The sequence below is a fragment of the Lissotriton helveticus genome (assembly GCF_964261635.1).
Source record: "Lissotriton helveticus chromosome 1_1 unlocalized genomic scaffold, aLisHel1.1 SUPER_1_unloc_18, whole genome shotgun sequence".
Lineage (NCBI taxonomy): Eukaryota > Metazoa > Chordata > Amphibia > Caudata > Salamandridae > Lissotriton > Lissotriton helveticus.
In genome coordinates this window covers 706,878-724,330 of record NW_027611657.1, presented here as the reverse complement: position 1 = coordinate 724,330, position 17,453 = coordinate 706,878, and the positions used below count along the sequence as shown (strand labels likewise).

At 47.2% G+C, this 17,453-nt stretch overlaps 1 protein-coding gene across 1 annotated transcript in view; it reads right to left on the bottom strand.

Annotated features, from left to right (window-relative positions):
* LOC144805675 (uncharacterized) overlaps positions 1-16,583 on the bottom strand; it is a 68,426-nt gene extending 51,843 nt beyond the window's left edge. The window contains exons 1-3 of the mRNA XM_078672185.1: positions 16,479-16,583; positions 12,931-12,995; positions 1,748-1,812 (exon numbers count right to left, since the gene is read on the bottom strand). The gene's annotated coding sequence lies outside the window, so the exon portion shown is untranslated. The remainder of the gene's footprint in view (positions 1-1,747; positions 1,813-12,930; positions 12,996-16,478) is intronic.
* Between the last annotated feature and the right edge of the window lie 870 nt (positions 16,584-17,453).

The window sequence follows — 17,453 nt, the reverse complement described above, 5'->3', positions numbered from 1 at the left end:
TGCAACTATTAGAATAATACCATACCAAAAGCAGCACATATAATGCAATAACAGACCATGTACTAGAAAAATGTGATGCAAACAATGCAATAACACAGACCAGGCACTAGAAGAATCTAATGCAAACAATGCAATAACACAGGCCGTGCACTAGATGCAAACAATGCAATAACACAGGCCGGGCACTAGATGCAAACAATGCAATAACACGGGCCAGGCAGTAGGATTGAAGCAAATAATGCAATAACACAGGCCAGGCACCAGAAGAATCTAATGTAAGCAATGCAATAACACGGGCCAGGCACAAGGAGAATCTGATGCAAACAATGTAATAACACGGGCCAGGCCCCAAGAGAATCTGATGCAAACAATGCAATACCACGGGCCAGGCACCAAGAGAATCTAATGCAAACATTACAATAACACGGGCCAGGCACTAGGGTTGAAGCAAATTATGCACTAACACGGGCCAAGCAGTAGGAGAATCTGACACAAACACTGCAATAACATGGGCCAGGCACAAGGAGAATCTGATGCAAACAATGCAATAACACAAGCCAGGCACGAGGAGAATCTGATGCAAACAATGCAATAACACAGGCCAGGCACGAGGAGCATCTGATGTAAACAATGCAATAACACAGATCAGGTACTAGGGGAATCGGATGCAATCAATGCAATAACACGGACCAGGCTCTTGGATTGAAGCAAATAATGCAATAACACGGGCCAAGCAGTAGGAGAATCTGACACAAACAATGCAATAACACGGGCCAGGCACTTGGATTGAAGCAAATAATGCAATAACACGGGCGAGTCACTAGGATTGATGCAAATAATGCAATACCACGGGCCAAGCAGTAGGATAATCTGACACAAACACTGCAATAACACGGGCGAGGCACCAGAAGAATCTGATGCAAACAATGCTATAACACAGGCCAGGCACCAAGAGAATCTGATGCAAACAATGCAATAACACGGCCAGGCACTAGGAGAATCTGACGCAAACACTACAATAACACAGGCCAGGCACTAGGAGAATCTGATGCAAACAATGCAATAACACGGGCCAGGCACTAGAAGAATCTGATGCAAACAATGCAATAACACAGGCCAAGCACTAAGAGAATCTGATGCAAACAGTGCAATAACACAGATCAGGTACTAGGAAAATCTGATGCAAACAATGCAATCACACGGACTAGGCTCTTGGATTGAAGCAAATAATGCAATAACACAGGCCAAGCAGTAGGAGAATCTGACACAAACAATGCAATAACACGGGCCAGGCACTTGGATTGAAGCAAATAATGCAATAACACGGGCCAGGCACTAGGATTGATGCAAATAATGCAATAGCACGGGCCAAGTAGTAGGAGAATCTGATGCAAACAATGCAATAACACAGGTCAGGCACTAGTAATTAAAGCTCTTCTTTGTCTCGCAGTATCTGCCATTGAACCGGCATTGCAAAGATCACCCACTCGGAAAAGGTCGCGGGCGATTATAGTGCGGAACCGGGCATTCTCCCCTATACTACCAACAGGGAGGACCGCGGTGGAAGTTGCCGGTCTAGTCCTGAGTTCCTGGACACGGGCGCGAGGTCTAGACCAGCTGTGAAGTGCGCCGATTGATTTTAGAGCGCTTCGGTGCCTCGGTTAGTTCGGTAATTTAGAACTGGAGAGAAATACCAATTTAAAGTGAATAGGAAAAAAGAAATATAAAGAGAATAATTAACCCTTACCCATTGAATACTTCAGTTCCTGATTTCTTTGTTGCTTGGTTGATGACAGAGGCTCCAGAAGGTTTCTAAGGGAGAAGTAAGAAGAATTCAGAAGATAAGAAAGTAAGGCAGTGAGGGAATGAACGAATGAGTGAAAAAGAATAAATTAACTCACCGAAAGGGTGCGAAAATTTTGTTTATAATGCAGGTTACCAAAGAATAAAATAGTTATATTGAAGAATAGATTAGGAGCAAAAGCCATAGGCTCTCTGGGTAAGGAAATATATATATATATATATATATATATATATATATATATATATATATATATATATATATATATAATGAGAGAGAGAGAGAGAGAGAGAGAGAGAGAGAGAGAGAGAGAGAGAGAGAGAGAAAGTGAGAGAGTAAGAAAGTGGAGAAGGAATTGAAGGAAATTAGTAATGGTGTGCTTTTCTGTTACATCGATTTCCACTCATGCTTGAAGAGAGAGAGGGAGTAAGAAAGGCATAAAACGGAGTACGGCAGAAAGGAAGATGTAGAGTGGAAGAGCCAGATGGCCAGGTAGTCTCTTCTCTGTTCCATTCCCCTTTTTCCCGGCTGTGTTCACACGGCTACTAGTACACTCTTCAGTTGGTGGCTGTGGGAAAACCAGTGGTGGACTTTGGAAAATCTCATAGTTCTGCTCCGAATTTGGAAAATCTCATAGTTCTGCTCCTGGGAGTGTTGGCACTGTGAGTAACCACGACCCTTATCAGAGTGAAGTGCCCACGTCAATACTCACCTGAGCAGAATGGCTAAAGGGTTCAATTATAAAAAATTAGGAAATATTCTTAAGGAGATTCAACAAGAGTTGATGGGAGTCAGGGAGAAAAATATGGTAATCAAATTTTAAACGAAGGCCCACATTTCTTAACTCAGTGCTCATTGTACCACATATGTCGACCTACTGTCTTCCCAGATGCACAATCTTGTAGAACTTCCATCTTGTCGTATCTCAATGGAGACGCAGCTTCATGGTCAATGCCCCTGGTCACCCAAGACTCCCCAATTTTATAGAACTTCGAGGAATTCAAGAAAGTGTTTTTGTGAATTTTTGATAGTCGGGTAATGAATTACTGGAGTTGAGGCAAGGGAATCGAGAGCGTGTCACTTACCTGGCCCAATTTAACAAACTTGTTGTAGAAACTGAATGGCCGGAGGCCAAAAGGGCAGCCTTGTTCTATTGGGGTTTGAAAGAGAACTTAAAGGATGCGGTGTCACCGATCCCAAATCGCCCTACAGAAGTTTCAGCTTTGATTGATTTCGTTTTTGAGATAGACTATCGACAAACGGAAAGAAGGGGTGAAAGACAATGCAAATTTCGGCCCAGTGTACCACGCTTTGACCGGGTCAACACATAGGTTGTTAAATCTGGTGATAAAGAACATGCAGTCGAACCTATGCAAATTGGAACTATTAGAGGCCGCCTTTCCAAAGAAGAGAAAGCAAAGCGTTGACAGAATAATCTATGGCTTTATTGTGGTATCAGTGAACATTTTGTAAAGAAATGTCCCAAGAAGCCAAAAACCTTCAAGAAGGAAAACTCTCTGCACCACTAGTAGAAGGAGTTGAGCTGGTGGTTGCTAACAAGGATACAACTCCAATTTCTCATCAGGTGGCCAATATTCTACAATCTTCCGATCCACACCTTATTCTGACGAGGACCCTAAGATTTCAAGACCGAGTTCTTTCAGGAGTGGCCGTGATGCTGGACTCCGGTGCTACGGGGAACTTTTGTGACCTCAAATATGCCTCGAAAATTGGTCTGAGGCATTACCTAAAGAGAGAAGTGAGGCAGTTAGGGCTGTTGAGGGTACAAATTTATCTTCCGGCCCAATAACCAGTCACACAGAAGTTGTGGAACTTGTCTCTGTTGAAGGTCAGAAGAAAGAGATTCAATTTAACTTGATCGATGCTCCTCAGTTTGGAATCATCCTGGGTTTGCCTTGGTTAACTGAACACAACCAAGTTATTGGTTGGAGAATTGCTTCGGAAAAAAGCAGAACGAGCAAGATGGAAATCTAGCAGCTTTATTATGCAAGCAAAAGATGATGGTGTTTGAGGTGCAAACTGAGTCTTCCGGTAGAATAGCAATAGTTTGCTGAAGTTTTCAGTGGTTTGGAATCAAAGAAGTTGCCCCCACATCACTGGTATGACTGCAAAATTTGATTTGGAACCTGGATCTAACCTTCCTTGTAGCCGAATGTATGCGCTTACTGAAGCTGAAAACCGTCATCCTAAGAAATACTTAGAAAACGGGTTCATACGACCTTCACAGTCCCCCGTTTCTTCACCGTTATTTTTCATTCCAAAATGTGACGGAGATCTGAGACTGTGTATAGATTATCGTGCCTTGAACAAGATTACAATAAAGAATCGTTAGCCTCTTCCCCTGATTTCAGTTATTCTAGATCAGGGGTACTCAAAGTACGGCCCGGCAAGCCTTCAGTGGCGGCCCGCGGAGCTTGAGACACATCGCACCTGTGTGTTTGTTTTTTTTAACTTCAGCAAACATCTCGGGGAGCAGCAGTGCGTAATCAGAGAGCCTGCTCTGTGGGGGCCCCGGGCGATTCCAGCCACAGTCAAGAGTGGAGCTGCAGGGGCACTAAGAGGTGAACAAAGCCTCATTAACAGACAAATGGTCGTTTAAAGACCTGTGAAGTACTGGGGTGCCCGGGAGGCTGTGTCAGCCAGGCTGACACACAGGGGAGAGGGGGTGGGAGGGGGGAGGACAGCAAGAACTGAGAGCCGGTGAGGTGGGAGGGCAGAGCAGGGAGTGAGAGCCCGGGTGAGGGAGGTGGAGGGCAGAGCAGGGAGTGAGAGTCCGGGTGAGGGAGGTGGAGGGCAGAGCAGGGAGTGAGAGCCCGGGTGAGGGAGGTGGAGGGCAGAGCAGGGAGTGAGAGCCCTGTGAGGTGGGAGGGCAGAGCAGGGAGTGAGAGCCCGGGTGAGGGAGGTGGAGGGCAGAGCAAGGAGTGAGAGTCCGGGTGAGGGAGGTGGAGGGCAGAGCAGGGAGTGAGAGCCCGGGTGAGGGAGGTGGAGGGCAGAGCAGGGAGTGAGAGACCGGGTGAGGGAGGTGGAGGGCAGCAGGGAGTGAGAGCCCGGTGAGGGAGGTGGAGGACAGAGCAGGGAGTGAGAGCCGGGTGAGGTGAGACAGATAGAGACAGATAAAGACATATAGAGGCAGAGACAGATAGAGACTGGGACAGACGGAGCTAGATAGGGTCAGAGACAGGGACAGACAGAGACAGATAGAGGCAGAGACAGATAGAGGCAGAGACAGATAGAGGAAGAGACAGACAGCGATAGAGACATAGAGAGACAGAGGGAGAGAGGGAGACAGACACAGGAAGGGATGAGATAGACAGAGGGAGGGAGACAGAGGGAGAGAGGGAGACAGACAGAGGGAGACAGACACAGACAGACAGACGGAGACAGACAGAGGGAGGGAGACAGACAGAGAGAGGGAGGGAAACAGAGGGAGGGAGACAGAGTGAGGGATGGAGACAGAGGGAGGGAGACAGATGGAGATGGACAGTGGGACACAGATAGAGGGAGACAGATGGAGGGAGACGGAGAGAGGGAAGGAAATAGAGGGAGGGAGAGAGAGAAAAAAGAGAGGTAAGACAGAGATAGACGGAGGGAGAGAGACAGAGGGAGACAGAGAGGGGGAAGGAGGGAGCGAGAGAGATAGAAGGAGGGAGACAGAGAGAGGGAGGGAGAGATAGGGAGAGAGAAAGAGAGATGTGTGTGTATACTGGTCTGTTGGCTCAGTGGATGAATGCGTCAGCTGCAGGGGCCTGAGTTCAACTTCATGGTCACAGTTTCACAGTTTTTTTCGTTCTAGCCCCTTCCCCCTCCCCCACTGACTCCGCCTCCACCGGTGTGGCCCTTGGCCACAAACCACACTGTAAATTTGGCCCCCGAGAGAAAGTTTGTGAGTACCCATGTTCTAGATGAACTAAAAGATGAAAAAATCTTCAGAAAGTTAGATTTACATGGGGAGTGCCATTTAATTTGAGTGAGAAGTGGAGAGGAATGAAAAACAGCATTCAGAACAAAGTATGGATTATATGAGTACCAAGTGATGCCCTACAGTTTGAGCAACGCTCCTGCAGCCTTCCAGTACTTCATTAATGATGTCCTGAAGGAGTTCATTGATCAATGCAAGATTGTTTACATCAACATTTCGATTTATTCCTCATCAGAAGAAGATCACCAACGGGTCAAAAGAGTTTTGCATTGCCTGAAGGAAAGCAAGCTTTACATAAAACTTGAAAAATGCGCTTTTGGGGTGAAACCTGTGGATTTCTTGGGATTTGTAATTGCTCCAGAAGGTCTTACCATGGATATTAAAAACATTGAGGCAGTCTTAAATTGGCCTCCTCCAACCTCTGTGAAAGATACAGAGCTTCATCGGGTTTGCAAATTTCTATCGGAGATTCATTCAAGATTTTTCCCTGAAGGTACCACCAATTACTAAATTGCTACGGAAAGGAGTACCTTTTTAATCGTCTGCTGAGGCAGAAGATGCTTTCCAGTTCTTGAAGAAGAGTTTTACCACTGCACCAATTCTGCTGCATGCGCATCCTATTCAACTGTTTTACCTGGAGACTGATGCTTCTAAACAGGCCATCGGAGAGGTACTTTCAGAGAGACACAAAGAGACCGAACAGTTGCATCCGGTGGCATATTACTCTAGAAAATTGAAACCAGTGGAAATAACGTATACTATTTCAGATAAAAAACTCCTCGCTATCAAAGATGCGTTCCAAGAATGGCGACATTACCTAGTCAGAGCAAAACATGTGGTGACGGTAATCACCGATCACCGGAATCTTCAGTTTCTGAAGTCTGCCAGAACGCTCACACCATGCCACCTTAGGTGGTCCCTGTATTTCGCCAATTATGACTTTGTAATAACTTATCGGCCAGGAAGAAATAATGGAAAGGTAGATGCCAAGTCTCGCATTGACACGGATGGAAGAAAGAGTCCCATTAGTGATCAAAAGATAATTCCTGAAACTAAGATCGTTGGAGCCACTAGTGAGAAAACGCTTGTAGACAAGGTCAAAGAAGCCTTACCTTCTGAAGGAATACGCGGCTTGGCAGAGAAGGAGTCAACTCAAGAAATTGTTGATGGATTACCGTTTCATTCCAAGGCCTTGTACTTACCAATCAAAGAACTTCAACAACAAGCGTTGATCGACTGTCATGACAGTCCATTGGCTGGTCACCCTGGAATCCACTGAACGGAGGAGTTGTTAAGGAGACAGTTTTGGTGGCCAGGGTTGTCCAAAGATGTTCGAGTTTATGTGGAAGGCTGTGAGATTTGTCCAATGGGGAAGACAAATAAGCTGGCTTCTCGGGGTCTATTGAGACCTTTGCCTACCCCTCCATTTTCCTGGCACACTGTGACTATGGATTTGATTGTTAAATTGCCTTCTAGTCAGGGATTCAGTTCAGTATTACTCATGGAAGACTCGTTCTCAAAAATGGCGCATTTTGTTGCCCTGAAAGGGAAGTCATCTGCAAAACAAATAGCCACACAATTCAATTAACGTGTTGTAAGATACATGGTATTATTCCAAAGGTTTTGATCACAGATCGTGGATCTCAATTTCTATCCCATTGTTGGAAGGTTTGTACAAGGGGTTTGGGAATTGAGACACGTTACCCAACGACTTTTCATCCACAAACAGATGGTCAAACTGAAAGGGCCAATCAAGAGTTAGAAAAGTATCTCAGACTGTTTCTTTTGGATCAAGAGGGAGAGTGGCTTGATCTTCTTTGGACTGCAGAGTTTGCACATAATAATGCTAAGAATGCCTCTACTGGTTTTCCCCCTTTCTACTTGAATTATGGAAGGCATCCTAATTCTGAGGTTTCCTCTCAAGAAGTGTTGGTGCCTGCAGCACAAAACTTTGCATCTTAGCAAGGTACACAAGTCTGCCACCAAGAACTTAATGAAAGCTAAGGAACGCTACAAGCAAAGTGCAGATGAAAAAGAAGACCTGAACCAGATTTGAGTACAGGGGACAGGGCATGGTTAAGCACAAGAAACCTAAAGCTTAAAGGAAATAGAAAGTTTCAACCCCGATTTATAGGTCCATTTCCTGTGGAGCAAGTAGTGAATCCAGTGACTTTCAAACTAAAACTACCACCACAGCTAAAAATACACCCAGTGTTTCATGTTTCTCTTCTTAAAAAGGTTTCACCCCATTTGAAAGAATTGAGGAAAAGAGAACCTATTTTAGTGAAAGGACGAGAAGTATTTTAAGTTAAAAGAATCTTAGTTTCAAAGTCCATTCGAGAGAAAATCTTCTATCTTGTAGACTGGAAGGGTTTTGGCCCAGAGGATAGGTCGTGGGTGGAACAATCAGATGTTTGAGGTGCAAACTGAGTCTTCCGGTAGAATAGCAATAGTTTGCTGAAGTTTTCAGTGGTTTGGAATCAAAGAAGTTGCCCCCACATCACTGGTATGACTGCAAAATTTGATTTGGAACCTGGATCTAACCTTCCTTGTAGCCGAATGTATGCGCTTACTGAAGCTGAAAACCGTCATCCTAAGAAATACTTAGAAAACGGGTTCATACGACCTTCACAGTCCCCCGTTTCTTAACCGTTATTTTTCATTCCAAAATGTGACGGAGATCTGAGACTGTGTATAGATTATCGTGCCTTGAACAAGATTACAATAAAGAATCGTTAGCCTCTTCCCCTGATTTCAGTTATTCTAGATCAGGGGTACTCAAAGTACGGCCCGGCAAGCCTTCAGTGGCGGCCCGCGGAGCTTGAGACACATCGCACCTGTGTGTTTGTTTTTTTTAACTTCAGCAAACATCTCGGGGAGCAGCAGTGCGTAATCAGAGAGCCTGCTCTGTGGGGGCCCCGGGCGATTCCAGCCACAGTCAAGAGTGGAGCTGCAGGGGCACTAAGAGGTGAACAAAGCCTCATTAACAGACAAATGGTCGTTTAAAGACCTGTGAAGTACTGGGGTGCCCGGGAGGCTGTGTCAGCCAGGCTGACACACAGGGGAGAGGGGGTGGGAGGGGGGAGGACAGCAAGAACTGAGAGCCGGTGAGGTGGGAGGGCAGAGCAGGGAGTGAGAGCCCGGGTGAGGGAGGTGGAGGGCAGAGCAGGGAGTGAGAGTCCAGGTGAGGGAGGTGGAGGGCAGAGCAGGGAGTGAGAGCCCGGGTGAGGGAGGTGGAGGGCAGAGCAGGGAGTGAGAGCCCTGTGAGGTGGGAGGGCAGAGCAGGGAGTGAGAGCCCGGGTGAGGGAGGTGGAGGGCAGAGCAAGGAGTGAGAGTCCGGGTGAGGGAGGTGGAGGGCAGAGCAGGGAGTGAGAGCCCGGGTGAGGGAGGTGGAGGGCAGAGCAGGGAGTGAGAGACCGGGTGAGGGAGGTGGAGGGCAGCAGGGAGTGAGAGCCCGGTGAGGGAGGACAGAGCAGGGAGTGAGAGCCGGGTGAGGTGAGACAGATAGAGACAGATAAAGACATATAGAGACAGAGGCAGAGACAGATAGAGACTGGGACAGACGGAGCTAGATAGGGTCAGAGACAGGGACAGACAGAGACAGATAGAGGCAGAGACAGATAGAGGCAGAGACAGATAGAGGTAGAGACAGACAGCGATAGAGACATAGAGAGACAGAGGGAGACAGACATAGGAAGGGATGAGATAGACAGAGGGAGGGAGACAGAGGGAGAGAGGGAGACAGACAGAGGGAGACAGACACAGACAGACAGACGGAGACAGACAGAGGGAGGGAGACAGACAGAGAGAGGGAGGGAAACAGAGGGAGGGAGACAGAGTGAGGGATGGAGACAGACAGAGGGCAGACAGAGGGAGGGAGACAGATGGAGATGGACAGTGGGACACAGATAGAGGGAGACAGATGGAGGGAGACGGAGAGAGGGAAGGAAATAGAGGGAGGGAGAGAAAAAAGAGAGGTAAGACAGAGATAGACGGAGGGAGAGAGACAGAGGGAGACAGAGAGAGGGGGAAGGAGGGAGCGAGAGAGATAGAAGGAGGGAGACAGAGAGAGGGAGGGAGAGATAGGGAGAGAGAAAGAGAGATGTGTGTGTATACTGGTCTGTTGGCTCAGTGGATGAACGCGTCAGCTGCAGGGGCCTGTGTTCAACTTCATGGTCACAGTTTCACAGTTTTTTTCGTTCTAGCCCCTTCCCCCTCCCCCACTGACTCCGCCTCCACCGGTGTGGCCCGTGGCCACAAACCACACTGTAAATTTGGCCCCCGAGAGAAAGTTTGTGAGTACCCATGTTCTAGATGAACTAAAAGATGAAAAAATCTTCAGAAAGTTAGATTTACATGGGGAGTGCCATTTAATTTGAGTGAGAAGTGGAGAGGAATGAAAAACAGCATTCAGAACAAAGTATGGATTATATGAGTACCAAGTGATGCCCTACAGTTTGAGCAACGCTCCTGCAGCCTTCCAGTACTTCATTAATGATGTCCTGAAGGAGTTCATTGATCAATGCAAGATTGTTTACATCAACATTTCGATTTATTCCTCATCAGAAGAAGATCACCAACGGGTCAAAAGAGTTTTGCATTGCCTGAAGGAAAGCAAGCTTTACATAAAACTTGAAAAATGCGCTTTTGGGGTGAAACCTGTGGATTTCTTGGGATTTGTAATTGCTCCAGAAGGTCTTACCATGGATATTAAAAACATTGAGGCAGTCTTAAATTGGCCTCCTCCAACCTCTGTGAAAGATACAGAGCTTCATCGGGTTTGCAAATTTCTATCGGAGATTCATTCAAGATTTTTCCCTGAAGGTACCACCAATTACTAAATTGCTACGGAAAGGAGTACCTTTTTAATCGTCTGCTGAGGCAGAAGATGCTTTCCAGTTCTTGAAGAAGAGTTTTACCACTGCACCAATTCTGCTGCATGCGCATCCTATTCAACTGTTTTACCTGGAGACTGATGCTTCTAAACAGGCCATCGGAGAGGTACTTTCAGAGAGACACAAAGAGACCGAACAGTTGCATCCGGTGGCATATTACTCTAGAAAATTGAAACCAGTGGAAATAACGTATACTATTTCAGATAAAAAACTCCTCGCTATCAAAGATGCGTTCCAAGAATGGCGACATTACCTAGTCAGAGCAAAACATGTGGTGACGGTAATCACCGATCACCGGAATCTTCAGTTTCTGAAGTCTGCCAGAACGCTCACACCATGCCAACTTAGGTGGTCCCTGTATTTCGCCAATTATGACTTTGTAATAACTTATCGGCCAGGAAGAAATAATGGAAAGGTAGATGCCAAGTCTCGCATTGACACGGATGGAAGAAAGAGTCCCATTAGTGATCAAAAGATAATTCCTGAAACTAAGATCGTTGGAGCCACTAGTGAGAAAACTCTTGTAGACAAGGTCAAAGAAGCCTTACCTTCTGAAGGAATACGCGGCTTGGCAGAGAAGGAGTCAACTCAAGAAATTGTCGATGGATTACCGTTTCATTCCAAGGCCTTGTACTTACCAATCAAAGAACTTCAACAACAAGCGTTGATCGACTGTCATGACAGTCCATTGGCTGGTCACCCTGGAATCCACTGAACGGAGGAGTTGTTAAGGAGACAGTTTTGGTGGCCAGGGTTGTCCAAAGATGTTCGAGTTTATGTGGAAGGCTGTGAGATTTGTCCAATAGGGAAGACAAATAAGCTGGCTTCTCGGGGTCTATTGAGACCTTTGCCTACCCCTCCATTTTCCTGGCACACTGTGACTATGGATTTGATTGTTAAATTGCCTTCTAGTCAGGGATTCAGTTCAGTATTACTCATGGAAGACTCGTTCTCAAAAATGGCGCATTTTGTTGCCCTGAAAGGGAAGTCATCTGCAAAACAAATAGCCACACAATTCAATTAACGTGTTGTAAGATACATGGTATTATTCCAAAGGTTTTGATCACAGATCGTGGATCTCAATTTCTATCCCATTGTTGGAAGGTTTGTACAAGGGGTTTGGGAATTGAGACACGTTACCCAACGAGTTTTCATCCACAAACAGATGGTCAAACTGAAAGGGCCAATCAAGAGTTAGAAAAGTATCTCAGACTGTTTCTTTTGGATCAAGAGGGAGAGTGGCTTGATCTTCTTTGGACTGCAGAGTTTGCACATAATAATGCTAAGAATGCCTCTACTGGTTTTCCCCCTTTCTACTTGAATTATGGAAGGCATCCGAATTCTGAGGTTTCCTCTCAAGAAGTGTTGGTGCCTGCAGCACAAAACTTTGCATCTTAGCAAGGTACACAAGTCTGCCACCAAGAACTTTATGAAAGCTAAGGAACGCTACAAGCAAAGTGCAGATGAAAAAGAAGACCTGAACCAGATTTGAGTACAGGGGACAGGGCATGGTTAAGCACAAGAAACCTAAAGCTTAAAGGAAATAGAAAGTTTCAACCCCGATTTATAGGTCCATTTCCTGTGGAGCAAGTAGTGAATCCAGTGACTTTCAAACTAAAACTACCACCACAGCTAAAAATACACCCAGTGTTTCATGTTTCTCTTCTTAAAAAGGTTTCACCCCATTTGAAAGAATTGAGGAATAGAGAACCTATTTTAGTGAAAGGACGAGAAGTATTTTAAGTTAAAAGAATCTTAGTTTCAAAGTCCATTCGAGGGAAAATCTTCTATCTTGTAGACTGGAAGGGTTTTGGCCCAGAGGATAGGTCGTGGGTGGAACAATCAGATGTTCATGCTCCCCGATTAACCAACATTTTTCACTTGCAAAATCCTCACAAACCTCAGCCCGGAGGCTTAACCTTGCGAAGGGGTACTGTCAAGGTGTAGGAAAAAGAAATCAAAGCTCTTCTTTGTCCCGCAGTCTCTGCCATTAAATGGGCATTGCAAAGATTACCCGCTCGCAAATGGTCGCAAGTGATTATACTGCGGAACTGGGTATTCTCCCCTGTACTACCAACAGGGAGGACCGCGGTAGAAGTTGTCGGTCTAGTCCTGCGCTCCTGGACACGGGTGCGAGGTCTAGACAAGCTGTGAAGAGCGCCGGTTGATTTTAGAACCACGCACTTCACCAACGGATTTTCAGAGATTAGTCACGTTCTTTCTGTAGTCTAGTTAGAAATACCAATTTAAAGTAAACAGGAAAAAAATATATAAAGAGAAGAATTAATACTTACTCATTGAATACTTCAGTTCCTGATTTCTTCGTCGCTTGGTTGACGGCGGAAGCTCCTGAAGGTTCCTAAGGGAGAAGTAAGAAGAATTCAGAAGATAAGAAAGTAAGGCAGAGAGTGAACGAACAAATGAGTGAAAAAGAATAAATGAACTCACACGAGTTAAAGGGTGCTAAAAATGTGTTTATAATGCAGTTTACCAAAGAATAGAATACTTATATTGTAGAATAGAAGAGGAGCCAAAGCCATAGGCACTTTGGGTAAGGAAATAGAGAGAGAGTAAGAAAGTGGAGAAGGAAATTAGTAATGGTGTGCTTTTCTGTTACAGCAATTTCCACTCATGCTTAAAGATAGAGAGGGAATAAGAAAGGCATAAACGGAGTACGGCAGAAAGGAAGAAGTAGAGTAGAAGAGCCAGAAGGTCAGATAGTCTCTTCTCTGTCCCATTCCCCTTTCCCCCGGCTGGGTTCGCTTACTACTCCACCTACATCCATTGCCTTGCTTTTACTACTGCCAGAGGCCCAAACATTAAAGATAATCCCTTTGGATAATGGGAACACTGGACAGTTTTTAAACTTCACTTTCACATCACTATCACTGCACACTCAGTAAATATACCTGCTCTGCTGTAATACAGGCCTTGTAGCACAGCAGGGACACACTTGGTGTCACCGGGTAGGCCCGATGATGAAGCATGCCACCAACTAGGTTGGTGGATGGGGGCTTCATAAAAAGAAAGAACCCTTTTCTTTTTATCACTAACAACATAGTTTTGAGTCTCATATCACGTCTTGACAGACTAGTTCTCATTGATTTAACATGCCTTTGTCATGAGCCATCTGGGGCTCAATGGTAACTCTGGATACTTTTCAAAAACTCGGATTACTAGCCCTTACAATAAAATACATTGCATGGAAAGGAGCATCTCTGGGCGGTGAGAGAAGCGGCTGAGGCGGTCCACACTCCTCATACACAGAGGACACGATAGGCCTCAACTCCTATCCCTACCGAGCAAGTTTAATCCCAGCAGGGGACAGGTCTCCACTTCTCTGCATCTCCCTGGATAGCCCTCAACCACTCTGTATCCCCCTGGACAGGCTTCCCCTCCTCTGCACCCCTCCCGGATCAGCCTCACCTCCTATGCACACCCAGCCCAGGACAGACACCACCTCCTCTGCAACCCCTGTGCACGCCTGACCTCCTCTGCACCCCAGGACAGGCCTTGCTTCCTCTGCACCCCTAAAGATGGGCCTCAACTCCTCTGCACCCTGGGGCAGGCCGCACATCCTCTGCACCCCCTGCACAGGCCTCACCTCCTCTGCAATCCCAGACCAGGAACCTCCTCCTCTTCATCCCTGGACAGGCCTCACCTACTCTTACCCCCCTAGACAGGATATACCTCACCTCCTCTGAACCCTGGACATTCCTCACCAGCACTGCACCCCCTGTGCAAGTATGACATCCTATGCACCACTGGACAGGCCTCGTCTCCTCTGCTCCCCCTGGAAAGCATTCTCCTCTGCACCCCTCAGGACAGGTCGCCCCTCCTCTGTACCCCTGGACAGGCCTCGCCTCCTCTTCATCCCTCTGGACAGGCCTCAACCACTCTGCATCCCCTGGAGAGGCTTCACCTCCTCTGCACCACTCCCAGATATGCTGCACCCCCAGCCCAGGACAGGCACCACCTCCTCTGCACCACTGGACAGGCCTCACCTGCTCTTAACCCCCTGGACAGAACATGCCTCACCTCCTCTGTACCCCCGGACAGGCATCACCTGCTGTTAACCCCCTGGTCTGGACATGCCTCACCTCCTCTGAACCCTGGACAGGCCTCACCTGCTCTGTACCCCCATGGACAAGACATGCCTCACCTCCTCTGCACCCCCTGGATAGGTCTCGCCTCCTCTGCTCCCCCTGAACAGGCATCTCCTCTGCACCCCTCATTACCCGCCTAACCTCCTCTTCTCCCCCTGGACAGGTCTCACCTGCTCTCCTCCCCATGGACAGGACTTACCTCCTCTGCACCCCTAGACAGGCCTCGCCTCCTTCGCAACCACTCCACCCCTGAAAAGGACATGCTTCACCTCCTTTGCACCCTTTGGACAAGCCTCAAATCCTCTGTACACCCCCTGGACAAGCCTCACCTCCTCTGCAACCCCTGGACAAGCCTCACCTCCTCTGCACCCCATGGACAGGCCTCACCTCCTCTGCACCCCTGAGAAAATCAACTCCCCAGCACACGTATTTAAGTAATATGTGGTTTCCCTCTAAGTTAAAACAAAGTACAGTAAATGAGTCACAGATTATACACAATTCTTTCTTTCTTTTGTCTTGTTTGTGTTTTTTTCTGGTGTTCTCGGCCACAACCAACATTTGTTTCGTCGCTACAGGGTGTGATTCCGCGACTTTCTCAAGGCTGTGTAAAAAATAAAGGTACAGAACCATGGTCTAAATAGAAGTCACATCCTTCTCAGGCATTGGTATTATTTTTTGTAAAATTAAATACGGCCACAGCGCATATAAACTAAGGGGGTTGTCTATGTTAGGTATACAAACAATAGTAACCTAACCTTGTTGAGAAGATACATGTAAAATAAGCATTCTAAGATACAGTATACGACGGAGAGAGCGAATCTAGATAAAACTCCAATGGCAAAATGACCTCCTCATAGCCCTGCTGCACAAAATCCTTGGAAATTTCAAGTGTGAAAACTCGTGTCTGTGATTTGGTCCGAGTGATGGCTCTCATGTCGTGTGCTCTAGTCTAGGGGTCATAAGTCCCAAACCTTAGAGCCCCAAGTGTATCAAGCATGAAGGTGAGAAATAAACACCTCTACCGTCCCAGTATAACTTTCTGTAAATAAAGAAGGGGTATTTTTAAAGGTCTGAAAATCCATCTCTGTAAAGTTCCAGCGTGATGGATATTTCAAAGAAACCTACTTTCAATGTGGTGTTAATCCCGACCCACACAGGGTTCCGTTAAGTATCAACGATGAGTCCAAAGGATGGGTCCTCTGATTCATGTGTTCTTGTTTTCTTCCAAGAATCAGGCAATATCTGTAAATCAAATACTATGGTCATGTTCTAGTGTGTTCAGCGTCCCAATGAACCAAATGTCTGATAGTGCTCTTAATCCCCAAGTTAGCTATCAAAGCACTGCTTCAAAGCGCTCTGTTATCAGGGGATCCACTCTCAGCCGAGATCCGGCTCTATTGGGAACTCCTTCTCTCGGTTGCTTCAATACGAGGCACAGAAACAGCCCCATAAAGTGTGAGGTGAACCAGGGTTCAATGTAAGCCGTGTCTACCCGAGCCCGGCCACACACGGCTGAAGTCTCTCAAGGCCTCACTCTTGATGCAAACGCTGACAGTCACCTGCGCCTGCTCTGTATAAGGAAGGGTCCTTGGGTCTGTGGTCAGCCTGGATCTCACCTCGAGAGCCGTTCTGGTATTAAACGTTCATCCTCATGTCTCTCGTGCTCCCTCCGGGTCTTTGGAGCCTGATGACCCGGAAGCTATCAAAGTACATGAAGCCTGTGACCTCAGTCTTACCTTTCTACCGTCGCAGAGTCCAGCAGAGGATCCAAACATCAGCAGAGGAGCCGCTTTATCCAAACCCGCAGCCCGAGCGCGGTGTGCGGCATCAGCAGAGGAACCGGCCGTCGTTTTGGGTGACTTCCGGTATCCCGACAGAGCAATAAACGAAGGACTACGGTCGTGGAAACGGGCGCCATCTTGGAATGGGGAATCTGTCAAATGCTCGTGTTCTGTGCACGTCACAGTTGCTCATGTGCAGGGCGAAGACACTACTTCCTATCGTCGATTTAGGACCTTGCACGGGGTACAGACTGAACTGCCCTGAACAGATGACGCTCCGTCTCACTGCGGCTGCGCAGAGGAAAGACACTGCCCCCTCCCCATAAACGAGCCGAACCGAGGAGCTTTGCACTTAAATACATCTCCGCGGGTGCTGTGGCAGCTGTTGTCTCTCATTCATTGTGTCCCCGCGCGGCCCTGTGCTGGTGCTGAGCTGTCGCCCTTTACTGTGCTGTGAACGAAAGAAAGAAATCTTTTTTATCTGTCCTCCGCGCATGCGCAGTTGTTCATCCATCAGGCCCTCTTTAATCCGCGTTCCCCGGCGGGAGGCAGTATCTGTCCTCAGCGCATGCGCAGTTAATCCAATGTCTCCTTACTCTGCACTGTGGGAAGCGGTGTCTATCCCCAGCGCATGCGCAGTTGTCCATGAACAGGCCTCCTTTTAACCCCGCGCTCATGGTGCAGTCCTGGCCTCTGGCTCAGCAGGGAGCACAGCACCCAAACCACCCCAGGTGAGGCCTGACCCCAGCAGGGAGCACAAGACCCACATTGAACCCCAGGTGAGGCCATGAGATACAAAGAGTGTCTGCTGCTGGAGGGTCTCGAGCCTGCTCTCCGGGGTTCATTTGTTGTTGTTGTTGTTGTTGCATCGATCGATGATTATTTTGTATCAACAATGCTCCTTGGCCCTCACTGCTGGAGTTGGGTCTC